Below are 16,384 nucleotides of genomic sequence, written 5' to 3' on the forward strand. Positions count from 1 at the left end.
TGTAAAGGGAATTAGCAGCATCGATGAGCTGTCACTAAAGCAACCAGTCACAAAAGTCCCACCCATGAAAATTAGGAACATGATGAATTAGCTCAGAAAACCATTGTAAAAATCAAGGTGCAAATTGACTTCTGTTTTTCACTTAACTGACGGAACTGGAGCCAAGTCTCAAATTATGGCTATTGATCAGCTTATTTGTCTCCATTAGCAAAGAGGAATTTTTTAACAAATCTACACCTACAACCTGCGTGTGTAGCTAGTCTATGCAAAAATATGTTTGTATCGCTGTTGTCACATTCCGCCTCACCATCCTCCCAATTCCTTTCACGCACCTGTTGCATCTCATGTTGGACTAAGATTGTGAGCTCTTTGGAGCAGCACCTATCTTTCATTACTGTCTGTACAGCATCCAATATGGTGCATCTTTATCTTTGATAGGGGCCTTTAGGCACTACTGGGATAAAAATAACAGCACTCAAAATACATTTCAGCTATGTCTAGGGGAAGTACTTACCTCAGTGTATGGAATAAATGATAGCATAATTTAGTGGTTAGCGTTTCCATTTTTTTACACCCATGATTCCAAAACCACCAACTTTATTCTTCCACTATCTCTATAGGTACTTTTATGGCCATCATCACTGTAGTGTTCAAACCATTCTCAATTATTAATTAATTTTATCCTCATAACAGTCCTGTCAGGAAGGGAAATGTCCCTATTATACAGATGGGGAACTGAAACTCAGTGTAAATCAAATAACTTGCCTAAGGTCACAAATGGCTGAGCCAGGAATTAAACTCAAGGTTCCTGAGTCCCAGTCCAGTGCTCTCTCCACTATTAGATAATCCTTCCACCATCACTTTTTCCTCTCATGATTTAATATCCCAGAATCCTTTTTCAGTGAAAAAATAAATATATATCATTAATAATCTGTTATTGGATGTTTTTAAGTTAATAGTGCCAATATGGCTAATGTAAGCATGTATAGCTAAATATGGACAATTTGAACATAAGAACGGCCATAGTGTGTAAGACCAAAGGTCCATCTAGCCCAGTAACCTATCTTCTGACAGAGGCCAATGCCAGGTGCTTCAAAGGGAATGAACACAACAGATAATCATCAGGAGATCCATCCCCAGTCACCCATTCCCAGCTTCTGGGGCAGGGACACTTCAGAGCATGGTTTTGCATCCCTGCCCATCCTGGCTAATACCCATTGATGGACCTACCTCCGTGATCATTGTGACATCCTGACACCCCAATATTCACCGCTGTCATGCAGTTAGGATGTTTTGTACAAAGTATGTCCTGTGGGGCATCATTCTAAAAGTCTGGATCTGCTAGACATTAATATCTCGTTGGATTGTATGCGTTATTGTCATATGTGAAGTTATCAAGTTTGTCTATATATGTGTTAATGAAACATGTTGTGAGGTTGAAAATGCCCACAAGCAGCCTTTCAGGTACAACAATAGAAAGGCCAAACAATGCCAATGGCTTATTGAGGAAATGCACACAAGCACAAGGATTACCCCAGGAACTGTGTACAATAGAAACCTCTCACAGCTAGCTCTACACAATGGGAACTGTTTGATGCACGTCACAGCATAAGAGCTTTCCAGCAAGTGGGAAGAAGATCTAAAAGGGGAACAATGACATCATGGAGGGACCTCACTCTCCCTACAACAACACACTTGGAAACACCTGAGGGGCAAGGACTGAACTGTGGGAAGCAATGGTCCCAGGCTAGAAGGATCTTTAGCCGGTATATGAAAACCTGGGAAAGCCAGGACAACTTGTGCCTTAGAAGTCTGCCAGCCAGGTTATCACTCAGGGTGAGAATTTGCTAATTTATATCCTACCTATCCAGTGTGTTAAGCTCAGTTTGAAGTTTTTGTTTATTAACTAAGGTAATCAGCTTTGATATGTTGGCTATCCCTTATAATCACTTAAAATCTACCTCTTGTACTTAATAAACTTGTTTTTGTTCTAAACCCAGTTTGTGTAATTCATAATTGGGGGTGCAAAAGGCTGTGCTTCTCTCTATCCACAGTGTGGGAGAGGGCAAATTTCAATTAGCTTACACTGGACAGTTCTCGGTGCAGAGCAACACAATACAATTTTGGGCTTACTCTCCAGAGGGGGAGTGCACTTGAGCGCTGGGAAATTCCTTAGCTGAAAGCCTTCCCATGCAGTACTGATTTCTGTATCTGTGTCTTTCTGAAGCTGGGTGTGTCCCCACCAGAGGATGCTGGAGGGGCTGGGTTAGCAAGACAGGGTGCGGGAGCCCAGGCTGGTGGAACAGGAGGGCTCAGTGGTACCCCAGTACATCAGGTGGCACCCTGGAAGGGGGGCAACCCATCAAAATCATATCTTATTTGCACATCATATCTCATGTTTTAAATGCTGGGCTCTGCGTAGCCAGCTGTTGTCATGGGTTTTATATGAAAAGTAAATATGAAGTAATACCTTCTTATCGAAAATATCATGAATTTCACACTCTGCAACGATATATATTCAATAAAACTAATTACTACCATGATTTATATCTCCGCTATTTAAAAATATATAATGAAGTACCATAACCAAGTGGAGGAATTCTCAAGCTCTTCCATGACCCCCAAACCATCCACTTTTGCTTTCTACCATCCCCAAGCCATGCATTCTTTCATGGGCAAGTGGGTTTTGCAAGCCCCATCCTGTGTGATTGGTAAAGCACCATTTATGCTCATGGGGCCAGAGCCTCAGCTAATGTAAATTGGCATAAATCAGTTCAAACCAGCCAAGGATGTAATGCATGATATTATACATATGTACTGATGTTTATCTCACAAGAAAAGAACCTGATGGACTTAAAACACTTTGAGAAAAGAGTTGTACAGTCGCAGAAAGTACAGGTCATATCCAAATCCCAGCTAAGCCTGAAGTTCAGGATCTCACTCATGTATTTGACTCACAAACAGCATTCCTTTGTGTAATCATCCTTGACTGGCAGGGCTAGACGGAAAGATCATAGATAGGCCAAATTCTCCTCTCCGTAACTTTGATACAACCTCCATGCATAGGCGGCAGGTTATATATGTCTGTGGTGCCCGAGCACCAGGAATATTCAGGGCTGGGTGCCCTGCTCCAGCAATATCTGGAGCTGGGTCTCTCCCCCAGCCCTGTCTGGATTGGGCTCCGGGCCCCGCAGGTCTCCCGCTGCCCCACCGCGTCCCTGCCTGGAGCAGGTCCCGGCCTCCGCCTTCCACCTCTACCCCTGCACTCCCCCCCACCGCGTCCCTGCCTGACAGAAAGCAGCGTGCGCCTCTCCCCTGCCTGCTTGCACTGCCAGAGGCCGGCTCCCGGCAGAACTGCTGTCTGCTGCCCCAGGGTCCTAGTGCCTGCCATCCACAATTGGCAAGGCAGGCTGCCTTTCCCTGTCCTTCCGTCCTAGCCCTGAACCTCTCCAACGCCCCAAACCCCTCATCCCCAGCCAGAGCCCTCTTCCCCTGCACCCTAATCCTCTTCGCCAGACCTGAGCCTCCTCGCATCATGATCCCCTCATCTTCAGCCCCAACCCTCATCCCTCTGCACCGATCCTCTACCCCAGCCCTGAGCCCCCCCACATCATGAACCCCTCATCTTCAGCCTAACAGCCCTCACCCCACACCCCAACCCTCTTCCCTAGCCCTGAGCCCCCTGCATCATGAACCCCTCATCCTCAACCCCACAGCCAACCCTCTTCCCTAGCCCTGAGCCCCCCTGCATCATGAACCCCTCATCCTCAGCCTCACAGCCTTCACCCCACAGCCCAACCCTCTTCCCTAGCCCTGAGCCCCCTCCTGCATCATGAATTCTTCATCCTTAGCCCCACAGCCCTCACTCCTGCACTCCCTCCTATCCCCAAACTCCCTCCCAGAGCGTGCACCACCTCCCCCTTCCTACACCCCCACCACCAACTCAGAGCCTGCACCCAAACTCCGTCCCAAAGCCTGCACCCCTCACCCCCTCCTGCATACCTACCCCCTGCCCCAGCCCTCCTGCACCCAGCACCCAAACTCCTTCCCAAAGCCTGCACCTCTCCTGCACCCTAATCCTGAGCCCAGAACCTGCACCCCAGACCTCCCCCCCGAAACCCCGCCCAGAGCCTTAGGCAGGTGGGGACGGAGTCTGGGGGGGGCGGAGTTGGGGGGACGGGTTCTGGGTACCACCAAAATTTCTACAAACTTGCCACCCATGCCTCCATGAATTTGAATGTATGATTTTCCAAACAAACCATTGTATCCATTCTAATACAGTCTTCATACTCATGAAATGGAGAGGAATCTATTTAGGTCTCAAAGTAGGAAAATATCCCTCTTCAGGAACGGTGCTTAACTTTAAACATGTGTTTAAGTCCCACTGAAATTGATTTCAATGGAATTTAAGCACATGCTTAAAATTAAACACTTGCACAAGGGTTTTCCTGAACTGGGGCCTTATATTGTAAACTCTTTGAGGCAAAGAGTAACTTTTCATTTTGTGTGTGTATAGAGAGTAGCACAATGGCACCCCGATCCCTGATTAGTCATGAAGGTGTTATAGCATCATTAATAAATAAATACTAATACTAATCTTTTCCTGTTTTGTTTTCTTGGTGTTTTTCTTGAAGGGTGTGAAGAGAAGCCGTCAGGAAAACGCAGCAAGACATATCATGGTGCTGTTTAAGCTGGTTATCAACTCCCATCAATTTTTTTTAATGCTTTTGTTTTGTTAAAAAAGAAATTGAGAATATTGCTGAACCACATGTTCCAAATTTTTGAACTTCAAATAGAGGATCGGTATCCAAGAGAAACTCACTGCCATACTCACAGCACAGCAGGCATCAGAGCCTCCTATTCAGCGTCTACTGGAGGTGATCAGAGATTCCTACTGTAATGGAGTAGTATTGTTCTATTCCTTATGCTCTGATAATTTCAGATGAGGGGAAAGGGAAAAAATCACTGCAACCTTTTGACGCAGGAACAGCTTGAATGACAAGGCAGACAGCTGTCCAGGAGGCTCAAGCTCATCATTGACCTTCAGCACTAGAGACAAAACCTGCTGTAAAGTTCGTGTCCATCCCTCCCCATCAGGCCCAGATGGAGGCTATGCCCCCTTGCTGCTGCATCTCTGTAAAGACCAGTGTAAAGGGGAATTAACAGCCTTGGAGGCAGGACGGAGCATCAGACAGTCTAGGGCCTGCTGTCTTGGCAGGCAGACAAATGCAGGCCTCTTGGCTTAAGATGGGGAGGGGCAGCAACTGGAGGTGTGAGGATCTGGGCCCATCTTACTCCATGGGTCCCAGCCCAGGGCCTTAACAGTGGTGGAAAGCTCTGCTACTGGGTCAGCGGGGATCCCACTACAACATGCTGACCAGCATTCTGGTCACACAACCGGATTATTGTCTGGTGTGCCTGGGGCTACTTCCCATGATCCTCTCACTGGGTACCTTCAGTTTGTGGGGGTCTTTCGTCTCCCCAGGGTACACAGCTAGCGGCAGTCTCAGCAACTCTTCAGCGTCCTTGTCAACTGGCAGCCCCTTTAGATCAGCAGCACTACAGAGGTCCCCCTCAGGCATAAGCCCCAGCAGTAGACAGGAGGTGGCTGTCTCCTTCACCGGCTCCAGCCCAACTGAGCTGTAGGGCCCGCCTTTTATATTTTCTGTCCTGCCCCACTGTTTCTGGAGGAGTGGACATGGCATGCCTGGCTCCACCCTCAGGGCTGGCCTGGTCCTTGTCCTCCAGCCATGACAAGGAATCTGCATTTGCATGTTTCTTCCCAGCACGATGCAGCACTGTAAATGCAAAAGGCTGGAGGATAAGGTACCACTGCATCAGCATCCTTCATGGTTTGTCGTCATTTTAGGGGTGCATGGTCCGTCACTACAACAAAGGACCCGCTCAGGAGGTAATAATGGAGGGCTTCTACCGTCCACTTAACCGCTAGGATTTCTTTCTCAATGACCGAATAGTTGTGCTCCCCATTTGGACAACGAAACCATGAGTGAAGTCGGGGTTTTACAGTACCAGTTCTTGGCATAGGTGGTCCTTCAGTGTCCAAAAAGCCTCTTCGCATTTGTGGGACCAGAGTACTCACTGCGGGCTGTACTTAATGAGTAGCTCAGTCAAGGGTGCAGCAACTGTGGCAAAGCTGGGAATTAATCAGCGATAATACCCCACTAGTCGCCTCACCTTTTTTGGTGGTGGTTGGGACTGAGTGCACCTAGATAGCCTGGACCTTCCTGACCAGGGGGCACACCTTCCCTTGCCCAAGGGTGTAACTGAGGTATGTGGTCTCTTGCTAACCAATCTGGATCTTCTTAGGGTTTGCAGTCACCCCTGCCTCCTGGAGGGTCCTCAGGATGGCTGCCAACTGGTCCAGGTGGTCCTCCCAGTGGCGACTGTAGATCACTATATCATTGAGATAGGCAAGGTGTACTCAACATGGGGCTGCAGCAGATGCTCCATCAGACACTGGAAGGTCATAGGGGCTCCATGAAGGCTGAAGGTCATGCTGGTAAATTGGTAGAGCCTGCTGAGTGTAGCAAAGGCTGCTTTTTTCTTCAATCCGGGTTCCAGTGGGATCTGTCAGTAGCCCTTGGTCAGATCCAAGGTGTTGATGTAGTGGGCCTCTGAGTCAGTCGAGTAGCTCGTCAATCCAGGGCATTGGATATGTGTCGAATTTAGAGATAGTGTTGACCCTCCAGAAATCAGTGCAGAATCAGAGGGTCTCATCTGGCTTAGGGACCAGCACTCTGGGGCTGCACCACTCGCTCTGTGACTTCTTGATTACTCCTAGGTCTGCCATTACCTAGAGCTCCTGCTCTATCACATCCCGCATTCGATGGAGTAGACGTCTCGTCACCTCATGAACCATTTCCCCTGGGTTGGTCTGGATGATGTGCTGTCCAGGTAAGGCTGTGAAAGTTTTGGGAAAGGCCTCCAGTTGCCACTTCGTCTGCTTCCGCTGCTCTTTCATGGGGGTATCCCTGAGCAGGGGCTCTTCGCTCTCTGCCACCACAGGGACCTTGCAGTTGCAGTACAGACGGTAGGAGCCCCTGGGTACGGGACAGGGTCTGTTCCCAGGCCTCCTGCATTAAGTCGAGCAAACCCCAAAGCTGGTGACTGTACAGTAGCTCAAATGGCAAGAACTTGGTGGAGGCTTGTGGCACTTCCCTAATGGCAAGCAGTAAGGCGGGGGGTAGGGGGGAGATCAGTTGATCCCAGTGGCACAAGTCCTTAGGTGGATCTTCCAGAGCATATCTTTAGAGGCCCGGTTGAACTAATCCATCCGTCTGGGGGTGGTAGATTGATGTCCACAGCTTCTTGATCCCTAGGAAGCCAAAGACTTTGCAGAGCAGCTGGGAGGTGAAGTTTGTCCCCTGGTCTGTAACAGTCTCCCGGGTAAGTCCACCCAAGTGAAGATCTTCAGGGGTTCAGCTGCGATGATCCATTCGGTGGCTTTCCTTAGGGGGATGGCCTCTGGAAAGCGGATAGCATAGTACATCACTACTAGAACGTAGCGGAAGCCAGTGACGCTTTTTGTGAGTGGCCCCACCTGGTCCATCACGACCCTCTCAAAGAGCGTCCCTACCACCAGCAAGGGGATCAGTGGGGTATTTTGTACCCACAGAGGCACTGCCATTTGGCACTCTGGGCAGGAAGTGCAATAATCCTTGACATCCCAGTGTATGCCCTGCCAAAAGAACCAGGCCAAGACCCAGGCCAGGGTCTTCTCCTGTCCCAAATGGCCAGTTGCAGTGATGTCATGGGCTAATCTCAGTACTGCCCACCAGTGACACTAGGACATGACCAGCTGGGAATGAGGTTCATGGGTCTGAGGGTCTCAGTCGACCCGGTACAGGAGCTCCCCTGTCAACTTGAAACATGGCCACTGGGCCGCTCACTGCATATCCATTGTCATCCCATTGATATACGCTATCTGTTCATAGGCCCAGCTGAGGGTGGGGTCTTCTCTTTGGTCCCTGCTGAAGTTGACTCCCGCGTCCAGGGGGCTTCCCTGCCGTCCAACCAGAGTAGCTCGTTTCCTTCTGGGGTGCTGAGGGCCCCAGGTGGGGCTGAGGGGTTGCCTGGGTTAGTCTTCCTGGGCCCCTCAACCTTGCCCTCAAGGGGGTCTCCCTCGAGAGCCATCTGCACCAGTAGGTCCCAGAGACTCACAGTTCGCAGAAGCTTAGTGAATTCCAGCCAGTTTCATCTGAGAATGATGGGGTAGGCAGCTTCGGGGCAACCCCCACCATCATTACCCGGGTCACTCTGTCCACAGTTAGCGGTACCTGGGCACTTGGATATGACTTCAAGTCCCCATGAATACAGAGGAGTTGAATCTGGCCTGGTGCAAGGTCACTTGCCGGTGCAAGTCACTGATACACTAGGGTTTGCCAACAGCCAGAGTCCACCAGGTCATGCATTTGTTTCCTGCCAAGGTCCCTGGGGACAGTCACCTTGGCGGTAGGACGCAAGCGGGCATAGGCCTCTCCGGTGTAAACCTGGCCAGAGGAGCAGTCCATGACTGGGCACTGTCACTGGAGGTGTCCAAATCGACCACAAGCAAAATAGGAACCATTCTCAGTGTGGCTGGCTCAGTTCTTGGGGTTCTGCGGATGATTTGGAGAGCTCTGGTTCAGGGATTTCCCTGCTTTGCCGTGGCCTGGAGGCGTTCCATGGGACATCGGGATGGATTGTGGCAGGTAGCTGCTGCGTCCCTCATTGTGGCTTGAGCCTGTCCAGACTACTGTCTTAGGGCTGGAGGGTCTATCTGAGCCCAAGGGGCTCCGCAGTGCCGCTGCAGCTACGGGCACTACTGTGGTTTCTGCGGCCAGAAAATCCTCCATTAGGCCGACCACCATCCTCAAGGTGGTGGGTTGATTTTGAAGGACCCAGACTCTCCCTCAGGGTGGAAGAATGTGAATGAATTGCTCGACGAACACCTGCTTGGTTACTTCAGTGGTGGAATGTTGTTCAGGTTGGAACCACTGCCAGCAGATGTCCTTGAGCTCCTGTGGCATGACCCAGGGTTGGGTCCCTGGCAGGTAGGTCTCCCCCCACAACTGGCACCAAAAAGTTTCAGGGGTGATGTCTAGAGCGCCAAGGATGGCCAACTTTACTGCTCTGTAGTTGCAGACCTCATCATTGGGGAGCCCGCAATAAGCGGCCTGGGCCATCCCCATTAAGTAGGGGGCCAAAAGCATGGTCCATTGGTTTGGTGGCCAACCTGCCACCGAAGTGACCCGTTCAAAAGCTTTCAGGAAGGCTTCTGGATCATCATCAGGCCCCATCTTTGTGAGGTGCACCGGCATGATGGTGGTTGTTGGGGTTGTCGATCCTCCAGGAGTAGGGCTGGAGGGGCTGGGGAGCAGGGTGGCCAGCTGCTGAAAGCACTGTTGCTGCTATTCCTGCTCCTGGGCCCCCACTTACCCGATCAACTGCTGCTGCTGGGCCCCAAGTTGCTGCACCTGTTGCTGCTGCAGCTGGACTGCCTGTTGCTGCAGCTGGTTCTCCGCCCACCATTTTATAAACTTGTCCAGTTCCATCGTAATCTCTCAGGTGGGCAGCAGGCTAGGAGCACATGCAGTCACCTTGTCTCAGGGGTTACCCGTGTTCTCCACCACATGTAGAGGGTCATGTCTGTCCCTCCTGGTCAGGCCTGGAGGGAGCCACACCCCCTCACTACTGCATCTCTGTAAAGACTGGTATAAAGGGGAATTAGCAGCATTAGAGGCCCAGGCCCTGACCCTCTAGGCAGGGCAGAGCACCGAACAGTCTAGAGGATTGGGCCCTCCAGCAGGAAGGAGCAACAACAGGCTAGGGGCTCAGGACCTCAGGCAGGCAGAGCACCAAAGCGTCTAGGGCCTGCTATCTTGGTTCGGGCAGATGGCAGACAAATGCAGGCCTCTTAGCTTAAGGTGGGGAGGCTTCCACCCCAGGGACAAAGTTGGCAGCAATGGGTAGGGAGACCCAGCCACACCCTACTTCACGAAGTGTCAGGCTAGGGCCCTAACAGTGGCGGAGGGCTCCGCCATTGGGTCCACAGGGATCCCATCACAACACACTGACCAGTATTCTGGACAATTGTCTGGTGTCCCTGAGCTACTTCCTATAATCCCCTGGCTGGGTACCTTCAGTTCGTAGGGGTCCTCCATGTCCCTGGGGTACACAGCTAGCAGCAATCCCAGCAGCTCTTTGACGTCACTGTTGGCTGGCAGCTCTGACAGTCCCTTCGGGTCCTCGGTGCTGCAGAGGACCCCCTTGGGTGCAAGCCCCAGCAGCAAGCATCAGGTGGCTGTCTCCTTAACCGGCTCTGGCCCAACTGAGCTGTAGGGCCTGCCTTTTATACTTTCTGTTCCACCTCTTTGTTTTGGGCAGGGTGGAGGGTGGAGGTGGCTTGCCTGGCTCCACCCACTAAGGAGTGGTTCCTCCCATCTGGCCGGGAGGGAGGCCAGGCCCCTTGCTCCACCCACTCTAATTTTGTTTTGAAATTTGCTAGCTTATATCAGCCAGATATTACCTTACTCCACAGGAGGCTGCGCTTCCTGTCAAAACACATACATCTGCAAGCAAAACTAGCTCTGGGCAGGCCAGCTGCTTGCCAGGTTCAGTTAGAGGCTGAATGTGGAATAGCTGCATAACTTGAGTTTATTCCAATCAGTACCGAGTGATGATGGAGTGGGGAGGAATGGGATGAGAAGCATATTGCTGTGGCAGCATCTGTGTGATAAGCAGAGCTATGGTCTCATTGCCTGCAGTCGTTAACAACAAAGGAAAACAAACAAAAAAGCCAACTTATTTTGAATCTAAGCCACACTTGTCAAAATGCAGAAGTGCCTTTTATATCTGTTGTCTCCTAGTCAGCTGTTATGGTTATGGGATTATTTTGATGGCGAGTGGGTTATGACAGAACTGCTGGGGATTCTGTAGAAAAAATATCCCCAAACTCTTGGTCCATGAGGCACCTGCTAGTGTTCCACAAAAAGATAACCAACTGGTTGTAGGGTGCTGGCTCCTTTTCTTCTTCACAGCTGCTAAAAAATTCATTAACATACAGGGGGACGGAGGGATAGCTCAGTGGCTTGAGCATTGGCCTGCTAAACCCAGGGTTGTGAGTTCAATCCTTGAGGGGGCCATTTGAGGATTGGTCCTGCTTTGAGCAGGGGGTTGGACTAGATGATCTCTTGAGGTCCCTTCCAACCCTAATAATCTATGATTCTATATTCAACGCTTTCCTGTTACTACTTCCTCACATGCATTGCAGCAGTTGCCACAGTGACATTATATAAGCATGAATGAGAGAGGTGGGTGATTGTGAAGAGAAAGAAAGGAGTCCACAAGATAATCTCACTGTTAAGATGGGGGTAAAATTTTCCAAAGTGTCCTAGAGGTTTAGGAGCTTAATTCCTATTTTCAAGTGACAGGCATTTAGGAGCCTAAATGTGAACTTTCAATGTGACTAAGATGCCAAAATCAATGGGAATTAGGTGCCTAAATACCTTTCAAAATCTGGCCCATAAGTGCCTACGTCACTTTTGAAAATGGGAATTCAGCTCGATAGTCAATTAGGCGCTTTTGAAATTTTTACCCATGGTTCACACTTTGAAAACGTTTGGGCATCCCTGCTTTAGAACATATTCTCCCTGGTATAGAAGGCCACTGGCAGCAGAGAGAGCTTCCATATAGTTCAAGGATTAACTCTGGGTATATACCTATATATACACAACAGCTTCCATATAGTAATACAAATTGTGGATACAGAGAATTAGATACCCAGAGACTACTTGCATCAGTTTATTGGAAGTATTTCTAATACATACGACTAGGCATGAAGGTATCTAAGGGAGCTGTTTTCCTGTCGTGCCTATTCATGGGTATTTTAGATTAGAAAATACTTTCAGTGGCAATTAGAAATGATGGATCATATTGTGCTACCAGTTACACTGGTGTAAATCTGGAGTAGTTCCACTGAAGCTGCTGGAATTACTTCAAATTTACAGCACTGCGAGAGCAGAATTCGTTCAAACCAAGCAAAGGTTGTTGTAGTTTGTACAGCTTGCTAGTCTCAGGGATAAAAGGCGCTATTATGTATTATTACATATCATCTCTCACAGCCCCGCTGTGTCAAGCTATACTGCCAGGGCCTCCATCTCTGCTGCCTTGCCCTGTAGGTAGTTATATACATCTAGGCGAAGCAGATGCAAAGCACCACCAATTCCCCTTGGTAGCATTTTGTGCTCACTTTGCACAGGTATAAATTGCTGTACCATGAGAAAGTTGGCAGAGATTCAGGCATGCAACAGTTCACTTCTTATAAAAGATTTTCAGGGCCAAATGCCTCTCGCAGTTATACTTGTGCACCATCCATTGTAGTCAATGGATTTCAGGGTGGAATTTGGCCTTCAGTGACGGTAGTGGTGCAGGTGGCCCACTCCAGCAGGGGGTAGGAAAGAGACAGCCAGGGAGGCTGTGGAAACCTGCAGCTAATTAGGGTGAGGCTTATTACGAGCCAGATAGGAGGCAGCTGCTGGGGCAGCCCAGATATAAGGAGCTGCCTGGCAGAGCAAGGAGAGTCTCTCCCTGACAAGCAAGGGAGGAGGACTGGCTCTCAGTGATAGCACCTGAGATGGAGCAGTGCTGGGCAGGCTCAGGGGAGTGGAGACTGAGCTCTGGCCTGTTACCTGCTAGGTTGCAAGCCCCTGCCAGAAAGGGCCAAGAAGGTGAAAGGGCCAAGGGGAAGTGTCCCAGGGATGACAGGCAGACAAGGGCAGAGAGCTGCTGCTAGAAGGTCCCTGAGTTGGTACCCGGAGTAGTGGGTAGGCATGGGTCCCCCCCTTGCATTGCACCTGGCTGCAGAGAAGCATGGCCAATACAGACTGCAACTTGCCCCAGAAGTGAGGGGCTAGACTTTGGGTTGTGGCTGGCCCCTTCAGTAGGTGCAAGCCAAAGGACTGCAGTGACCCCCGGAAGGGGGGGTGAGAAAGAGAGCAATGTCCTGAAGAGGACACCACTGAGCTGGGCAGCAGCACTAGGCAGCAGCACGGGTCCAAACCAGCGGAGTAGAGCAGACAACAGGCAAAATAAAACCAGCAGAGGGTGCTCTGGAGCTGGACTGGCCTAATTCCCGGAACAACCAGCAAGAGGCGCCTGCAGTGGTGAGTCCACGCCATTTCAGTGACTCACACAGAAATCTAACATTGCTTTGCTTTCTATGGTTAATGGAGGCTTGTTAATTGTGTAAATTGTAAATTGTTCCTAGACTCAATGTAAATATTGCTATCGCTACTTTCTAGCATCCCAGATCTAAAACACGCTTCATATACATTTTCTCATGTATTTGAGTAGAATCAAGATCAATCATTTATTATATGAGTAGTATCCTGATGTGTGAGAGCTCACAGGAAAATAAATGAGAGCAATGTAGTACCCTTGATCCTCCCTCACTTGTCTCAGTACAACATTCTGCTTGCTTCTTTCCTACTGTGCTCCATCCACTCCATCTACCCAAGGACCCCAGGCTCCCAATCACTCCATCAGGGTTACGTTAGTAAATTGAATCTTAAGGGCATCAAATATTGTAATAAAACAGAATTTAATAACATTACCCTGATGCGTCATTTCTTTTATCCTTTCTCATCCTCTTCTTTCACCTCCCAATCTCATTCTCCTCTTACCTCTGTTCCAACATTTCACACTATAGTCATCTGCCATCCCTCATTGCCTCCTCATTTTTTCTACCCCCTCTAACCCTCCTGAATCTTTCTCCATCATTCCCTTTCTATCCTCTTTCCTTTTTCCCATATCTCTCAGACTTTCTAATTCTAGCCCCTTAAGATTTCCCATCAGGCCTTTTTCCCCAGCCATGACTTGCTTGTGCCTTGACTGAGTAGCAATAGAGAAACATGTATTCTCTGTGGATTTCTGCCTTCCACTGGAGAGCATGGGTAGCTCTCACAACCTTGAGTCCAACTATTAATGACAGAACCCGATCCTCTTCTCACTTTACTAACCATTGTAACAGTGACTGCCCAGAGTAACACCACTAAAGTCAATGGAGATTCTCTTCTCATTAAAACCAGTGTATCAGCCCCACCAACTCCTTTCCATCACCCACTTCATTCTCATAGCATTCAAAGCTCATCTCCCTGAGCTCCAGGTAGTAGTCTGGGGTTCCCCACTCTGCCTACAAACCTTCTGCTGAGTTGTCTTACCCTAGTGAGGCCAGGGGCTAAAACTGCAGCTCAGAAGAGGAGTGATAGGTAGCCAGATGGCAGCAATACGCGGTTATCACTCAGCTGTTAATGGCTGTTGAGTTTGATTGTACAGATGCCAATGCACAGGCCTCCAGGAGAGGAGTGGGCAAGGCAATATAGTGTGAACAGCAGATATTTTATTTTATTTAGAGCTGTCTACAGTAGGGCTTCCTGGCAGTCCAGCTGGGATACTCCACACCACAAAAGGTCCAAACCAGAAGATACAAGGCAGATCTAAGAACCAACGTGAAGGAAGGGGGGCGGGGGGGAGGGGAGCATAGGAAAGTTAAAAGAAAGCAAGACTTGTTGCTTTGTTATTAGTGATGTTTCCTATAACCTCCATTTATTGATTCAGAATGTCTGATGTGAATAATTTATGTGAGGCTTCTGCAACAGAGTATGAGTAATTCCTGCTTGTTTTCTCCAATAGTTATATTGGATGTGCTATCAGTAATTAGATTGAATCTTCATTTAAAAAGGATGCTGTCAGGCCTGTGATCACCTAGAAAACTAGTGTAATCTGGGAGGGAATGTCCTCCATATTATAGACATCTCTTAAGAAAAGAAAGCTATACATCACTTTTACCGAGAAGTAATAAAAATATACTGACATCTCCTCCAACGTATTTAGCACTCCCTTCTGCCTCCTCTTATAGTCTCCCTCTCTCTCCCTCACATTTACATATTGTCACCCCTCTGCTGAGTACTAAACCGTCTGGGGATTTGTCCTGCTTTGAGCAGGGGGTTGGACTAGATGATCTCCTGAGGTCCCTTCCAACCCTGATATTCTATGATTCTATGTCAGGGCCTTGAGGTTGGCTTCATGCTGGAAGAAAAATTAGTGACTCGGAGACAGGGGTTTTTTTATTAGTGTAATTTGTTTATTTATACCAGTCAGATCACAGAAGTGGTCACAAATGTCATGTGGGCAAACCCCCCTTTCAGAAATCTTAGTCTAAATGCCAATTCCTCCCAGAGAATAATTTTCTAGCAGAGAGAAAGGCAGAGAGTAAACTCTCTTTCTGTTTTGGAGAAGCTGTTACAAAAAATCTACATCACAAAAACAACAAATGCAGCATTACTTCAAAGACTGTACTCTGCTCACATACTAAAAGAACTTGAAAGACTATTACTGAGACAAGATGTGGGTGAGGTAATATTTTTTATTGGACCAACAAAAGATTTTACCTCACCCACCTCAACTCTCTAATATCCTGGGACCAACAGGGCTACAAAACACTGCACACAACATTGAAAGACTATGCATAACAGCACCGTCTGGTGACTCCTCAGATAACAAGATACGTTGGGGGGAAAGGCACATGTAAACACAGCTTTGAACCCCAGTTCAGAAAAGCATCCTTCAAGGCAGCATTTCAACACATGAAGTCAATGGGACTCAGTGCATACGCTTAAAGTTAAAAACATGCATTAGTGCTGCCCTAGACAGAGATGGAGTTAAGCACGTGCTTATGGTGCTTTTCTGAATCAGGGCCTTAGAAAGCAAATCTTCCTTTTTAGCTAGTTTAGCAGAGCTTCCTTAGAAAGCAGATAAAACCCTCTCACAGGCAAGACAGAGAGAGAGAGAGAGAGAGAATGCAACAGCCCAGTCCCTGCAGCCTGTATTTATGAAAGTAATCCCTACACAAGTAGCCCCTTTGAAATAAATAGGGTTTCTTGAATCATTAAGTACTTCCCATGCAAGTGAGGGTTGCAGGACTGGGCCACTGAATTATTTCTGTTCATCTCTTTCAAGAGTTAAAAGAGAAAATCTAGCAAGTCAGGGCCCAAACCTATGTGTTAAGTGACCTTCAGTTCTTACTGACTTCAATGGGAGCTGGTTGTGCTCATCCTCAGGTCCAGATTCTGATACCTTTACTCATGCTGAGTGGCACCTTACTCCCTGAGCAGTTCCTCTGAAGTCAATGGGACCATGAGTGGAGACAGGCAGATAAGAGAGCAAGTGATCAGCTCCAGAAGAGGTGGGATAAAAGGGCATGTCCCTTCAGTACATTTTTAGTGAATAATCTCAAAATATCCAAATTTCCTACAATCCAGGAAGCACATTTTAAAATATGGATACCAAAAAGCATGTGTCCTTATGTGCAGATGATCACAATGGT

The 16,384-nt window shown here is 48.5% G+C and overlaps 1 protein-coding gene across 1 annotated transcript in view; it reads right to left on the bottom strand.

The window, feature by feature from the left end:
• The window catches only part of KIAA1324L (KIAA1324 like), a 153,862-nt gene that overhangs the window by 58,091 nt on the left and 79,387 nt on the right, over window positions 1–16,384 (bottom strand). The window lies entirely within an intron of this gene.

The sequence above is a fragment of the Gopherus evgoodei genome, chromosome 1 (assembly GCF_007399415.2).
Source record: "Gopherus evgoodei ecotype Sinaloan lineage chromosome 1, rGopEvg1_v1.p, whole genome shotgun sequence".
Classification (NCBI taxonomy): domain Eukaryota; kingdom Metazoa; phylum Chordata; order Testudines; family Testudinidae; genus Gopherus; species Gopherus evgoodei.